General features: G+C 41.3%; 1 long non-coding RNA gene across 1 annotated transcript; it reads right to left on the bottom strand.

The window, feature by feature from the left end:
* Positions 1 to 225: 225 nt before the first annotated feature.
* On the bottom strand, positions 226 to 2,799 carry LOC106042055 (uncharacterized). Its single transcript, XR_001210892.3, has 3 exons — positions 2,295 to 2,799; positions 1,772 to 1,858; positions 226 to 879 (listed from the first exon to the last, which is right to left on the bottom strand). It is a non-coding gene; the product is annotated as an uncharacterized lncRNA (long non-coding RNA).
* Between the last annotated feature and the right edge of the window lie 13,373 nt (positions 2,800 to 16,172).

The following is a 16,172-nucleotide window of genomic DNA, read 5'->3' as shown; positions in this document are numbered from 1 at the left end:
GGTCCCTCCAGTTGCTGGGCCCAGGTCCTCTCTCTTCCCATGTGCCTCATGCACAGGCACGCACACGAGGGGCTCTGGTCTCCTCACCGACCCCACAGCCCCTCCAGCAGGTGGCTGGGACCCCAGTCCATCTGGTAGCTGGCTTGTCCAGCAGCCTCACAGAGGCAGATGCACACACTTGGCTCCCAGGTCACGTCAACTACTTGTGTGCAAGTCAAGCTTGATTTTCACAAGTGATCACACAATGATTTAAACCACTCCAGTTGCCAACACCACAGACCCAGGCCCCTGTGCTCCTGTGGTCCCACTCCAGTCACTGGCCTTTTGGACCTCCATACACAGATAAGAAAGTCCCACACTCAGGAAAGTGAAAACTTTTCTTTAATGAAAAGAAAGGACAGTCTATGCTGATCAAGTGCAGGGCATGTACAAACAAGTCTGCTGTCCAGCCATGTGTTCACATGTGACTGCCCCCTCTCAGCCCCTTGTCCCTCTATATTACTCTTTTTTTTCTTTCTTCCCTAAAACACGTCTGTCCCTTCCTCCCCTCAACATCCCACAATAGGTTTTGTGCAAACTCCAAATGCTCTTCCCCTGCAATCCATAATTGTGTCCTATACTTCTAGGCAGTGACCCTCTCAGTCTGTGAGATGCTACAGAGACCCACTCCCATCTTGTGGTCAACACTTTGTCTCTGTGTAACACAGCAGACCCCAGGTCCTGATAAAATTCAGCAGGAAATTGAAGCCTCTGCCTCTTAAATCCATGTTCTCAGCTGCTATATGGCTCCTAGATTGCAGATCTTGCTTGCATCTGACTTACTGTGATAGATTGCTTAGCAAATTCTTGATAACAACGTGGGGAAAAAAAAGTAAAGACCTGCATGAGAAAACAATACACAATATGAAACAATCCACCAGGGTTGTAACCCACCCATCCCCTAAATCCAATGCACTAGCATTGTTCAAAATCTGTTTATAAGAGCATTAGCTGGCATAACCTTTTTGCCAACTTCCTTCATGCTCTTTTTATTTTTATGTTCAAACATTTGCCTTTGGAATCCTTGCACTGCATAGAGGCCCCATGCTGGACAATGTCTAAACCCGGCGCAGCAACTGTACCCTTCTAAACTGAGACTTTCACCAGCTGGAACATTACTGATTAATCACCAATTCAGCATAGCAATGCTATAAACTGAAAAATAGACCTGCTTCAGAAAAGCTGGCATTATAGTTGGCATTGTGTTTTACAATACATACACACATGGTGACTTGATGTACAGTTTCTAAAGCTAAGCATTTTCCCAGAAAGATTTTATCCCTAAGATGTGAGTGATGCATGTTTCAGGAGTTTTTCCTACCCTGAGACAACTTTCAGCTATATATATATGTATCCTGGACATAAAGCCTCCTGTAAAACCAATTTATTTCTGCATAAGAATGGTGCAGCAGAAGAAGGAAGACTGCATTCAAGTCTCTAAACAAGTTTACTTGCAGATACTGGAGATAAGTTACCAGCTCGGCTTCCTCTGGAAACTGAAAACAATTATTTGTCCCTTACCAAACACATTTTCATAACACAATAATGTCATGCTTATATTTTCAGAAAGTCTTGAAGTGCATGTAAAAAATCACCAGCAGGCTAAATCTTTGAAAAGCTCTTTTTTTTTTTTTTTTTTTTTAATCAAGGGCAATGTGCTGCTTTATCATACTAAGTGCATTTTGGATATTAACAGTATGATGAAGTTTTATAAAAAAGGTCTATTACTTACAATTGTTGCTACTCAAGTGATACTGCTCATTTCATCTCAGTAATCACAGCTCTTAGGCTGAAATTGGGGATCAATATTATACAGAAACTGCAAAAGAAACAGACAAGCCTGTGTATATGTAAGAGCTTTCCAATTTAATATCATGCTTGTATTTCTAACACAATGATAATGTTCCCCAGGTAGAAACTAGAAATCAGATTCAAATCACCATGGATTTGTACATGAACATAATGAACATTGGGTATATTCTTTGAAAAACAGTCATAACACCCTCCTGCCAAAAAACAGCAACACTTTTTTTATTATTTCCTCTATACCACAGCCCCTTTACCATGTGCAGAACAGATCACCTCCTGTTTAAATACCACGATCGTGACTGCAAAATACCAGAGTCAGCCAATACAAAAAACACTTAAGTGCTGTATATGTTCATAATAAAGAATGAAAATATGAAAGCACTTGCAAAAACAGATTGTGCACATCAGCTTCAGGGCAGCAGAGATTTGCACAATGACAGTCTTACCTTGAAATTGTGCTTCCATTTGCAATGGCCTGTTTTGCATAGGAGAGAGCTAACTTCCACACCTGCCTCATCAGTTATTTGACAGAAGAGAAGACAGACTACTTTCTGAAAGATATATAAACACCCTAATATGTCATGTCAGTGTCATCAGGAATGGCAGTAAATATTATTTCAATTCTAACGATATTGTTTCATATTTAATTCTCTATTAATTATCTATTTATTTTTCCTTTAAAAAAATTATATTTATTTAGTTAAAAGACAGACAGTCATGTGAGGCAGATGACAACAGTGCTTTACCTCATGTGTGGTGGTGTACTATGGTCCATACATATGCTCATACACGCCTTTTATCAAATAAAGATATATGGTGAGGGGGAAGGAGGGGAACCTTCCTCAAGGACCAAAAGTACATTGTAAAATTAACTATGAGAAATTGCCTAAAATATAGTTCAGAAATCTGAATTTGGTTTCTACTGGTACAGAGCAGCCTCAGGCAAATCGCTTTGCTTTGCTTCCTGTCTGTAAAATGGAGACATTAATATCTCCTTCGTTCTGCACTGTCTTGGCTATTCACTATGTAAATTCCTTGCAGCCAAGACTTTTTGTCTCTCATACGTACAGAGTTTAGCATAATGAGGCCCTAATACTGACTGAAGTCTTTTGGTATCATTATAGTACCAATATTTAAAACTTAGCTAATTTCTATTTACAGTTCCACCATTGACTTCAGAAGAAATTCTGCTATTTCAGTGAATGTCTATTTGATTCAACTTAAAGATTTAGTAGCTAATTATAGTAATACTTACCAATCATTCTGAGATACGGTAATACTTAATTAAGATGTACAGAACACTTTTACTCCCTACAATAAGTGAAGCATGCAAGTCCAGAGCAGAAGTCGTAGCAGCATTTCTAGCATAAGTTGAGTAAATTATATTTAAAAAATAGCATTATGTTTGGAAATGTTATGCCTTCAGGATGGTTTCAATATTCAATGACATACATACTTTTGCCAATGACTATAAAGGGAAGGAGTGCTTATAAATGACATTTCACTCACTCTTCTTGATATTCAATGTGATGTGGGTGATATGTTAAGTGTTTTTCAGTAAGAACATAAGGGACCAACAGGAATAGCTTTCAACAGCATTAATCAATAATGCAATAACACAGTGGTTGATAATGAAAAGGCAGCAGTTACTAATGGCTAGCACTGTGCTCCCTGAGACACATCTCTAATGTGCGATACTGGGGAGTGGTGCTAACCCTTCCACTTCATAACTAGTTAAGTGTGCACTCTGACATAAGGGCACGTCTGAAGGCCTTTACACTATCCCTCCCAGCTCCTCAAGCACTACAGAATTGTTAAGCTAACCTGCACTTTCAGACATCCAACATACCCATCCAAATACCCCAGAAATCACAGAGCATGAGATATCTGTACCATTCATCAGTGCAGAGGGGCAGTCAGGCCCTGGACACATGATCATGGTAATCCAAGGACAGCAATTCTGTCTGAGTTTAAAAGGAAAAACAAACAAACAAACACACACACATAAAAACTAACCATCCAAAAAAAAAACAACGACAAACAACAACAAAACAGTGAGCATAATGCAACTTCTTGGTGCAAAACAGATCTGTTTCAAACAAAAAGCTTTACTTATGGGAATACCTGTTCAGACAAGGGATACATCTTGTCATGTCCCAAAGCCCTGTTGTTTGTGTGTGGAGGTGTTTTCAGTGGTGTTCCCCAATTTATACCATCAGTGGAAACAGTAAGTCAACCAAAAGGGTGTCTTCTTCTGCCAGTCATTCTTACCCCTATAGTCCTCTGGAGCTGTATTCTCCCTCTCCTCCAGCTGCTCCTTGTGCAGCTCCCAGGGTGCAGAGCATGCTGATACCTTCTTCACACCAAAGGGCTCAACACCAAGCCCAGCACTGATGCCAGCTGTCTGCTTGAGTGAATCACGAGCTACCACAGCTGGGACAAGCAAGCTCACTGAAGCCATTTTGTCTCCCCATGAGCTGACTGGCTTCAATATCCGAAGAGTAACAGTTAAAAAAGACTTCACTATAAAGAATCTCAAGTGCCAGCAGAAACACTAAGCAGAAGATGTGAAGAGAGTACCTGAAAGTACCACGTGAAAGTGGAAAGCACATACCCTGGTGGTGAACAAAGATGCCAACTGCCATTACCAAGGACATTCTGGGGGCTGTACGAGAAAATATCCAGCTGGAGCAATAGCTCGCAAAGTCCTAGGCTAGAAATAATGACAAAACAGACAGCCCTTTCTGAGGCTGTGAAGACAGCATAGCAGCTGCTATCCTCATGTGCCACCTCTTTTCACTGCTGTTGGTGCAATACTTTTTCCTTGTGCTTCAAGTTATGCCTTTCAGAGCATAGCCTACTGATAAAAAAAAAATAGCCTCCTCTGTGCCCTTTGTTCTTACGCCTTTTATTAGACAAAACACAGTTCAGTGCCTGTTCAGAACAGCAGGTTCTCGTATTTATTTTTTTCTTCTGTTGATCATTTTTCATTTACATGTTTCTAACACAAAGGGTTTCAGCACCTGTTCTGTGCAACATCAAATCCACGGTATATTCTTTCTCCACTTCCATAATTGCCTTAGAGCTCCTGGTGCCAAAGACTACTCTGTGGTACAATGAGTAACCCTACTTCACAAAATAATGATGCCATGTAAGTTACAAAACAGAATTATAACAATTCTTAGTACAATTTACATTATAACTAGCAGTAAGCAGTGTGTAAGGCACCTCTGAACAGAGCCCTTTGACTATCTACTATTCCTTTTACACCATGATTCTGTGGCACACAGCAAATGAAACAAGAAGTAGAATGGGGTCAAATGGGCAGCACTATGGGGAGTATTAAGATAAAGGACCTTATATTTAAAACTGGAAGATCTAGTCATCTTAACAGAGGCTAAAGATTAGGATCAGTGCTTTTACAAGAAGATGAATTACACTTTGAGAAGGAGGGAATCTATCAGAATGAAAAGCCTGCTTCATGAGAGCAATTTAGCAAATGCAATTTCAAGTATGACTGTAAAAAATGATGAACCTGACATGCTGGTAAATGTCAGCTACTTGAAGCTTATTACTCATTTTCTGTACAATAGCACTGTCTTAATACTCTGCTTAGAGCAGATGAAAACAACAGTCTACTTGCTCTGCTAATTCTGTAGCTGAAGGTACACGACCCATTTGCAATGGCATTTTTCCCACTAATAGTTCATAACATCCCCTAAAATTACCATCTAAATGGATAATGGTAGCAAACTTCTACAGATGTTTTCAGTTTCTTCTTCTTCTTCTTTTTTTTTTTTTTTAAAAAAAAAAAGGCAGATAAGATTTTGTTTTCCTGCAAATAGAAACATGCAATGTTATTTTTTATGCTAGCACATTAAGTGGGAATGTAAAGTCATTAGGACTGGTAGCATATTTTGTCTATATTAGCAAAAATTGCTGGAAAAATGTTCATGTTCTCATATAAAGGAGCTCTGAGTAAAATCAGTTTTTTTAATGCTTCCTGTGAGAGCAGCAGTTGCTATCATAACACACAAAATTTAGATCAGGTGTTTGGTAACTGAGTTTCTAAAGATTAATAAAAAGCACTTTGGGACTACTCATGCGACAGGTTTGTTTCTAATGCATTGTAACTTATATTCAGTGTCTACCAGCAATTTTCAGACTGCTAACCTTTTATAACATTTTCCGGTTGTTTCATAGCAAAAACCTGTCATTTGATGTAATAATATACTACGCAAAACACAACTTAGATTGCAGCTAGTCATGCATGAGGAGAGCAAGATCTTTCTACTTCTCTCCAGCTACCAGTTAAAATCTATGTCCTCGCACTGCTGATGTTGTTTCTGCAGACTTGGAGGAGCAAAGCAGAGGTGAAGGGATGTCTGTGTTTATCCTGAAGACGCAAGCGGGAATCAATCATGTTTAGCCAGCTCGGGTGTATATAAACTAAGGAAGGACTAAAGGACTATGCTAGGGATGTTCTGGGATTGTATAAAAAAATCAGAGATATTTAAATCTTTGGGTCCCAGAAAGTACGAGAAAGGCTGTCAGAAGGATTAAATAATGAAATGCACGGGATTTGGGGATGCTTAGTTCTCTTCCGCAGAATGTGCTGTCTGCATCCTCTTCTCTGGTATGTACCACTCCATTTTCCCAACCTCAGGTGCTATTTTTTCTTGAGCAGCAACTGGGCAATGCAATTCTTGCTGAGCAGGCTGACAGATGTTCACAACTTGGGAGGTTTTGCTGTAAGAAATTTCTTAAATCTCCTGTTCTCTCAATCAGATCATTACATCAGAGTTTCAGCTTTCAAGAAAGCCTGAAGAGTAGGTGTTACACCTTTCTCCATCAGATCTGACAGGGAACCCATTAGATCTTGGCATGCCATAGCACAGTGGTACTGGACAGGCCTTTCTTCTCCTGAGAACTCTACAAAGCCATTTCACTTTTTAGCATGGCTGTCTCCATAAAACCTGCCTGCTTCTTAATAACTAAGAAAAGTAAAGCCACCAGAAGCTGGTATGTTCTGGGAGATGTAAAGCTGATAAACAATACAGAGCGACAGCAGCAACAGGTCAGTCACTCATCCATTCCACCAGCCCTAGGCCAGATAACTAGTTTACACACAGTAACTGCTTGCTTACACCCTACAACTACCATTGTGGGGTCCTTCCCTGACACACTGTAAGGAAGCAGAAGAGTGTGCAGAGACACTCCAGGGCATGATTAGTTGGCTATACATTCTGTAGAAAGCATAACATGCAGCAATCGTTTGCCCCAGTAACCTTGATGTATGGAGAATCAATTAAATATATAAAATGATTTTAATTACAGGAGTAAATGTTATTATCAAGCTATATGCTAGACAATGTAAGAGAAAGGGAAATCCTTATTATAAAGGTTTCTTTTTTCTTCAGATATTTGAGAGCTTAATGGCCATTATGCTTATATCCAGTTATTTAGTCTGTCCTCATGAGCAGATCTGCAGCAACTGAAGAGAAGAAACAGGCAAAAGGGTAGCTAGCTGCAGGTTTCTGATCCTAAAATCAACATTGTATTGGCAACTACAGGTACCAGTATTAAAATTTCTGTGGCCTAATATAAGTGTTAATGTATAAAATATCCGTGTCTGAGCTGGTCACCTTGCCAGCTCATATCCCTTTATACATATGTCTCTCCCCATGGAGAGGCAAGGAGATCTTTAGTGGAAAATGCATCTCATCCTATGGTAGAAAACTAATTAATTAAATAAAGAAGACTCGGGTGACATGCTCGGACTTAAATACTGAATTTCTTCTACACATAAAGTTAGGACTCAAGAGATCTTGACCAGCTAGAGAGAACGGATACTCAAAGCTGTTTATTCATTTTATCTTAAATGCTACTGGATTTCTGGAAAGAGCTTGTAATACAACCAGAAGCTAAGATTTCCCTCTACTGGACAAGTAGTTTAACCACAGTTTCAGACTCGATGGTAATTCACTAGCCAAATAGATTGATGTTTCCTCTGCTTGTGGCACAGCTTTAATAAAAGGGCAAATTATGCCCCCTAATTAACACCTAACACCAAACTTGCTACTGAGAGAGGTGAGAGACGTCAGATTTTTGTTTATTTATTTTCAAAAAGATGAGGAAATTAGATCAGAGTTTTTCTCTACGGAGGTTATTACATGAGAGGAGAATGACACTAGCAGTGGTTTCAAACAGAAGGCTGAAACCATCTTAGGACTCTGAGAAGATGGGCATAGCTGCTTGCCTTCAGAAAAACCTGGGGAGAGTCTGTGTGGATGAGGTCGGGATTTCTGTTTTCAGAGTTCCTTTATATCAAGCATGCCAGCTGTCATTAAGCATCTAATTCGGTAAAGCCTGGGTACTTAGCTTCAGCAGCCCAGACCTAAGCCTCATTCTTTGGCTTTTAGCTTTTCTTCACAAAATAAGAGAAATAGGCCTTCTCTGTTTTTCAGGGATACTGTTAAAATAAACAAGGTACCAGATTCTTACAGGATCAAGTACTGAGAAAATGTGGCTGTGCAAGTATTTAAGATTTTATCTTGCATCCTCGTATCCTAATGAGCTCATATTCCTGGCCTTTGAAAACATCAATCTTTAGAAGGAAGATGAAAATGTCAAACCAAAATAAAAATAAAAAGATCTTCAGCCTCTTACATGGAATATATAGAAAAGATCTTCAGCGTCTTACATGGAATATATAATAACTACTTCCAATCCTGGTATAAGATTTAGTGGCAGCTGTTAAGCTTTTTATAATAAGAGCTTAAGAGAATGGGTCTAATGTAATGCCCAATTTCAAACACATTTTATATTCTCCAATACCTCTTGTCATGTTTCTGATAAAGCCTGAGACATTAGACAAATTCCCGAGAGGCTCGTCTGGTGCTATTGCCTTCAGAGGTGCCACAAGATGTCTATCTACTTTTCCTGGCTGCTTTAACTTTAAAAACTTCATTTTGCTTTCTCTGCAGTTGTAATGTTCATGCGAAATGAAACAATCAGCACTCTGGAAGGTGATGAAACAATAGCAGTCTATTGTCCAGAAGCACTACTTCCTACAGGGATTAAAACGTGGGTTGGATGAGTTCCAGTTTGCACCTTTTGTGCAAACACTAGTTTGTCCCTAGTATCTTTACTAAAACAAAAGAAAGCTGGACCTGTACTGGCAGGGACAATCTAAACTCTAAGCAGCATCTATACAGTAAAATAATAAATAAATAAATAAAACCCTACAAAAATATTTTTACAGTTGAAAAGCAAATATGCAGAAGTCAGGGAACACAGAACTGAGACGTTTAAAGTAAAACCAATTTGCCCTAATTTACATGATCTGAGGCTTCTTTTTAATAGGATTCAATCAGTCAATGAGAAGAAAAGTTGACACCTCATCCATGTCGAGTTATTCAGTTTCTTCTACAAAATGCAGAATAAAATAGACAACTTTGAATTTTTAGTTTGTATTTTAAACACCTGATTGTACTTTCCAATTACTAAAAGATACGTTCTCAGTATTTCAATAAACGAAGACTTATGAAGTGTACAGCTGAAACTGCTCAGAACTAATGAGAATTTTTTTTGAAAGTTAATTTCCTCATGATTTTTCAAAGTATTATTTGCAAGAGCTTTCTCCTACAAATGTCCACTCAGTGCTTCAGTGAATCTAATCTCCTGATTATATGCAGATATAATGCTATTTAAAATTATTTTCTGACACCCATCACAATCAATATTTTCACTGACAGACTGGAAAACTTTGACAAAGATTAAAATGATTTTTTCAGTGTCATACAAAAACTGTCAGAAAGGTGAATTTCATGTTTGAAGTCCCAAGCTAATCTTCTGCCTACTGAAGATCATGAACTTGCAACAAATATTTTTCTAATCACAAATTTATGTAACCTTCACTTCACAATACACCAGACTGGAAGTGGCCCACTGGTTTCGTACTTTGAAACACTACTTCCCATTCAGCATTATGATTGAAAACATTGGCATACGGAGCAGTGAGTAGCTAATACTGTCAAAAACATGGTTATCAGAAAATTTATTTTTATGTGGCTCCATAAACACTATTTGGGCAGTGGTGCTTAAACAGGAGCATTGTCCTCACGCTTTAAGAAGCTTGGTAAATATACTGTTAAAAGAGGTCGCACCTGTGTAAGACCAGGTATCACCAACAACTGCTATATTATTAAATACCATTAGAGGGATGCATTCATGACAACTTTTAATGCATTGCAGTGCAGAGGATATCTGTGTGCACAACATGCTGCATAACGCTTCTGAAAGCCAGCTGCCTACTGACAGGGATTGCATTACCCACCACGGAAGGGTGGATAAAACACCCTAGCGTTGGAGCTTGGTTGTTACTGAATGCCTGAACTTAATTCTTCTGAGGTGTTTCTTCTCGTGCAAAGTACCAGTCTGGCTCCCCACATTCCTGATTGCTGTCTTCCAGTGTCATCACTGAATCCAGGAGATTTCATACGCTACTCTATCTCACGGGACTCTTGGAGAGATTGTGTGCCTCAGCTAGACAGAAAGTAGGCAAGGCAGCAAGAAGCAGGAGCACATCAGAAAGAATAATGGGCCACCAAAAGGGAAAGGGAAGAAGTCTAGTGAAAGGCGGAGTTATACAAGAATGAAATGTTCTGAGTCCTTTGCCATTCCATTTTACAGACTAAGGTGAAAGAGGATTTCTGTAACCATAAAATCCATATTCCTACATAAGAATCACCACCTACTTGCCACTACATATCTTCTAAAAACAATGTATAATTTTGCTTGAATTGCAGAGATCTTGACCGCTGCATTTCTCATTAGAGAAGAAGCACAACTCCCCACAAACCCCCCGTCTGGACCCACACAGCCTTGGTGCCATGCCCATTGCAGCAAGGGATCCGGGTGTAGTCTGGAGCTACGAAAGCAAGGAAACCAGTAGCCTTGAGTGAGCAAAAATGAAGAAGATAAGGGATGAAAGCAAGAAAGCAAGAAAGAGGAAAACAGCTGAGGGAAGATTCCAGGCTGACCCACAGTAATCTTTTGCTCATTAAAGGTCATTAGCATATTAAAAAACACACCCATCAAAATGGAAAAGTATGGAAATGTAGGATTTGGTCTCCCCCCCAAGGTGCGCTGGCTATGAACCTATGGATAATAGTTTTGGTGACCCAGATGGGACCCTAAATAGCCTTGCCCAGTACAACTTGTTACCACTGGTGTCAGAGGGGAGGACACCAGTGATCTGACTGCAGTCCAGCCTCAACCCACCAAAAGTCTGGGGCCAGTACAGCAGCACGACGCTTTAAGGAACCCACCGAACATCAGGGGGATAAGGGGGAAGTGACTGGACAGGTGAGTATGGTTTACATCTTGCTATGGGTATTTGGAGGGCAGACCATCAGCCTCGCAAGTAGACACTGTGGTTCGGCAGGAACAGGATACAGGCTCGTGAGGCACCTGACCTGACTGATTGGTTAAAGATAAAGCTGAGAGTGAGAACCCGCTGAAGGGAAAATAGGAAGCAGTCAGTCCAAAATCTCCCCTTCCTCCACTACTGGATTCATCCTTAAAAATTGGTCTAAATTTGGTGGTGACTCCATGACAAAGAGTAAATGAGGCAATATTGTAATCAACATAAAATGGGGAACAACAGCCATAAAATGGATCCTTGAATTACAATACTGCACTGCAATTGATGTTATTCTGCTGTCAGGAATGAAAATGGGAGGAGGTGATGCATGTTAGTGGTTTTATGTGATTTTACTGGTACCTGAAAAGTCAGTCTGAGCGCAGATTGTGGGAAGATCATATTATGCTATGTGCTGGAAAAAAAGGGGTGCTGGTGGTGAATAATAACCCCCCTAAAATTTACGCAGATCTAGAAGAAGTTGTTATTGGTACCCTTGGTACCACTGCCATATAATCCAGGGGAGGACTCAGATATTTCCCCAACTTCCAAAGCTCCTGTGGGGACATCAGCGTTCTCTCCTGAGGCCCAGGGTGATTCCAATTTTAGCCCAATAGCACATCACACTCAACAGAAAATGGGGCCAGTTATCCAGGCTCCACTAAGACAGGCGGTGGGACTACGGGGAGAACTTGTTTCTGTTCATGTTCTGTTTACATCGGATTTGTTAAATTGGAAACAATCTGTTGGATCTTACAGGGATAATCCAGCAGCAATGCACAAGTTGTTAAAAACTATTATGATTACTCTTAATCCCAACTGGGAGGATATGCAAGCTTTATTAAACACCTTTTTGACCGCAGAGAATGAAAGGAGAATGATTTTAGAGAAAGCTCTGGAGGAGACGAGGCAGAGGTACCCATGGGGAGAGGTAGAGGAATTACTACCAGTTAGGAAAGATACTACGTGGGACCCAAATACCAATAGAACAATATTGATAATTAATCCTAGAGGCTAGAAAACTCACTCTGGGACAACCCTTGATGGTATTTGTGCTGCATGCAGTGCTAGCTGTAATGGAAGCCAAAGGAAAATGATGACTATCCCCAAGCCAGATGGCTAAATATCAAGCTGTACTAGTGACCAAGGAGACATAAAATTGTCTATGGTCATCACCCTGAACCTGGCTATGCTCCTTCCAGCCTTGGAGACAGGGGAAATCCAACATGACTGCATGGGTATCATCGAGCACATTTATGCCAGCCAAGGATGAGCCAATTGCTAATGCAGACCTTGAGTATTTTAGAGTATTTTACAGACAGTGGTAGTTTTATGGAAAATGAACAGCATAAAGCACAATATGCAGTAGTAAACCCTTGGGACACCGTAGAAGCAAAGTCACTACCTCATAATACCTCAGCACAAAAAGCTGAACTAATTGCCTTGAATTAGCAGAAGGAAAACCCTTCAATGTCTATACAAATTCTAAATATACCTCCAGAGTTTTGCACACTCATAGAGCCATCTGGAGGGCTACTGACAACAGCTGGAGGACCAATTAAGTACGGTCCAGAAATTTTACAGTTGTTAGAGGCCCAAAGCTTTAGCAGTAATGCACTGTAAGGTCCATCAAAAGGGTGATCACAACATAATAAAAGGGAACAGGAAAGCTGACTTAGCAGCCAAGGAAGCAGCTAGAAGAGCACCAAGAGAGGTATGTTAGTCCCCTGTGCAAAGACTTCACTCAGTCCACCAGAATATACAACTAAAGAGGTCCGACTAGCCAAAAACCTAAAATGTACAAAGCAGAAAGATGGATGGTGGGAGACCCCCAATGCACAGATCCTGATAACAAAAGTTATGAATAAACAGTTAATGAAAAATTTATATGAAGGGACAGACTTTGCCACTGATGCCGTGGTAAACCTGAAGAGCTTTGCAATAGGACCAACAGTGCAAGCTATCACAAACCAAGCAGCGTGAAGGTGCCCCCTGTGCTGTGCAAACAACCTCAAGATCCAGCCAAAGCCACCACCAAGGGTGACAAGGAAAGGGATGAAACTTGAGAGTACTGGCAAGTGAACTTTTCCGAATTGCCTTGACAAGGATCGTATCGGTAACTCCTGGTGCTGGTGGACACATCCACTGGATAGCCTTCCCATGCCAAACTAATAAAGCTAGGGAGATTGTAAAGGCTTTGCTGAAAGAAAAAATCCCTCATTTTAGAATACCAGGGGGACTCTCTTCAGACAACGGACCTCACTTTATATGAAAGTGGTTCAAGGAATACTGAGAATGGTACACGTTAGGGGGGTCTTAAATACTCCTTGGGGACCACAAGGACAAGTAGAAAGAATGAATCAAAAACTGCAAAAGCAGTTAACTTAATTTCGTCAAGAAGCTCAGCTGAAATGGCTGGAGGCCCTACCTTTGTTGGGCTTTGTTGGGAGTTAGGATAGCCCCCAGAGCTAGGGAAATAGTTAGCCCCTTTGAACTGTTATATGGCAAACCCTACCATGTAAATTGGTGATAGAAAGGAGTCAAATGCATGTAAGAGGTGAAGGCCGGATGAGACAATATTTGCTGGCTTTGTCTGCCATGTTGTCCTTTCTTCATAGATATGTACAGGAGCGACTACTGGTTCCACTGGATATACTGGTGCATCCATTCAGACCTGGACATCAGGTACTGATCTGAACGTGGAAAGACGAGCTTCCAAAGGAAAAGTGGAATAGATCTTACACTGTCTTGCTCCACACCCACACTGCAATCAAAGTGGAAGGGATCAAACTGTGGATTTGATACATCTGCATAAAAGCAGCAGCACCACAAAGGGAAAAGTGGGACATAACCATCAGAAGAAGGAGCACAAAAAACTTTGTGGCAAGTTGAACCAACTGAGAACTTGAAACTGCTGTTTAAAAGGACAAAATGATTTTTATTCCAGTTATATTTTCCATAGTGGGACTGACCTACAGTTCCAATCATTGGACACAGAATTCTGTAGTTCAGTTAGCTTTAAACTTAATCAATTTTGCAAATACATCATCTTATTGGGTGTGCACCCGTGTACCTGTCTTGGTAAATGAGAGAAGTCCCATGTGTGCTGTACCCCTCACTGTGAATAAGACAGACGTGTTGCAATGAACAAACTCAAGCAATGCTAGTATCTCCTCTCCATCAGTTTCCCTCTCTCCCTGTGTATCCTTTTGAAAGGGAAAATCTGTCATGTATATACTCAGTTAAGAGGGCCAATAGGAAGCATGCCACCCAGGGATCGTATGTAGGTTCCTGGAATTTGACCGCACAATGTAAAACTGTTATTACAGTTGAAAATACCAATTACACTATCATAAGAAATTACAGAAATAGAAGCAGGCCTATCAGCCTCCACTGGTGGATAGCCCCAGGAGGAGTGTATTGGCTCTGGCCCACAGGCACGTAAAGCAATTCTCCCTGGATGGTACGGGGCCAGTGCCCTGGGAGCCTTGGTTACATGTCAGACTCCATGACCACTCAGACATAAGGGGCTGGGTAAGATCACAGGCTGTCTTTATAACACCTTGGGAAAAATGAGAAATTTATAACGCCCCTTCAGACAGAAATATCTGGTTTCAGGCTTTCTCCCCTCATTGGGAAGAACAGAATTTGAGAGGGCAATAGTAAGTACTTCTGCAACACTAGAAATTATAAGCAATGCCACCACCAATATGCTTCGTCGAATACAAACAGAAAAAACAGAGGTATCCCAAGTAGTCTTGGAAAATCTTTTTGCCTTAGACACGCTACTTGCAGCTCAGGGATGTGTCTGTGTTGTGATAAACCACAGCTGCTGTGTCTATGTGAGTGAGCAGCAGCAACTTCAAACAGGCATTAAGCACATCTGGCAAGCATCCCATCTGTTTCAAGTGTCTCAGGATGCAGCCATTAACAGTGGACTAGATTTCTGCTAGCTTGTGTCATGATTACCAAACATTTTGTCGTTTATATATATATATATATATATATATATCTTTTTACTTCTTATATTAATTGTAGCTACAGTAGTCATATGTAGTTGTGCCTTGCGGTGTATACCTAGCTCTCTGAACTCATGTATTTGGGCCCTCACTACAAGAAGGACATCGAGGCCCTGGAATGTGTCCAGAAAAGGGCTACAAAACTGGTGAGGGGCCTGCAACACAGGTCCTGTAAGGAGCGGCTGAGGGAACTGGGGGTGTTTAATCTGGAGGAGGCTCAGGGGAGACCTTATTGCTGTCTACGACTACCTGAAAGGAAGGTGTGGGGAGCTGGGGGTCGGCCTCCTCTCACAGGTAACTAGTGATAGGACTAGAGGGAATGGCCTCAAGTTGTGCCAAGGAATGTTTAGGTTGGAAATTAGGAGACATTTCTTCTCAGAAAGAGCAGTCAGGCATTGAAGCTGGTTGCCCAGCGAGGTGGTGGCATCACCGTCCCTGGAGGTGTTCAATGAAAGGTTGGACCTGGCGCTTAGGGACGTGGGTTAGTGAGTGACATTGGCAGTAGGGTGATGGTTGGACCAGTGATCTTGGAGGGCTTTTCCAACCTTAATGATTCTGTGATTCTATGTGTTCTATGTGATTCTGTGTGTTCTGTGATTCTCAGTGCTCTACACAGAGCACTTCTTAACACGTGCAGAAATACAAGGGGTGAGAACCATAAGGCCCCAGAACAGCGCTCCTGGTTCCAAGGGGGGAGGCCGCACTGTGGCGCTGAAGCACGCCCCACCACCCCGCAGAGACGAGGAGCCGAAGCGGAACGCGCGTGCGCAGTGCCCCCGCTCCTCCCCCCCCCTCCCGACGGAACCATCTGCTGGGCGACGGGGGGAGGCAGCCCAACCCCCCCGCGCCACACCCGGCGCGCTTCACTTGGCTCATTCCCG

This window comes from Anser cygnoides, chromosome 1, assembly GCF_040182565.1.
Source record: "Anser cygnoides isolate HZ-2024a breed goose chromosome 1, Taihu_goose_T2T_genome, whole genome shotgun sequence".
NCBI lineage: Eukaryota > Metazoa > Chordata > Aves > Anseriformes > Anatidae > Anser > Anser cygnoides.
Note: the sequence above shows the minus strand (reverse complement) of the source record. Positions and strands in the feature narration are given on the sequence as shown.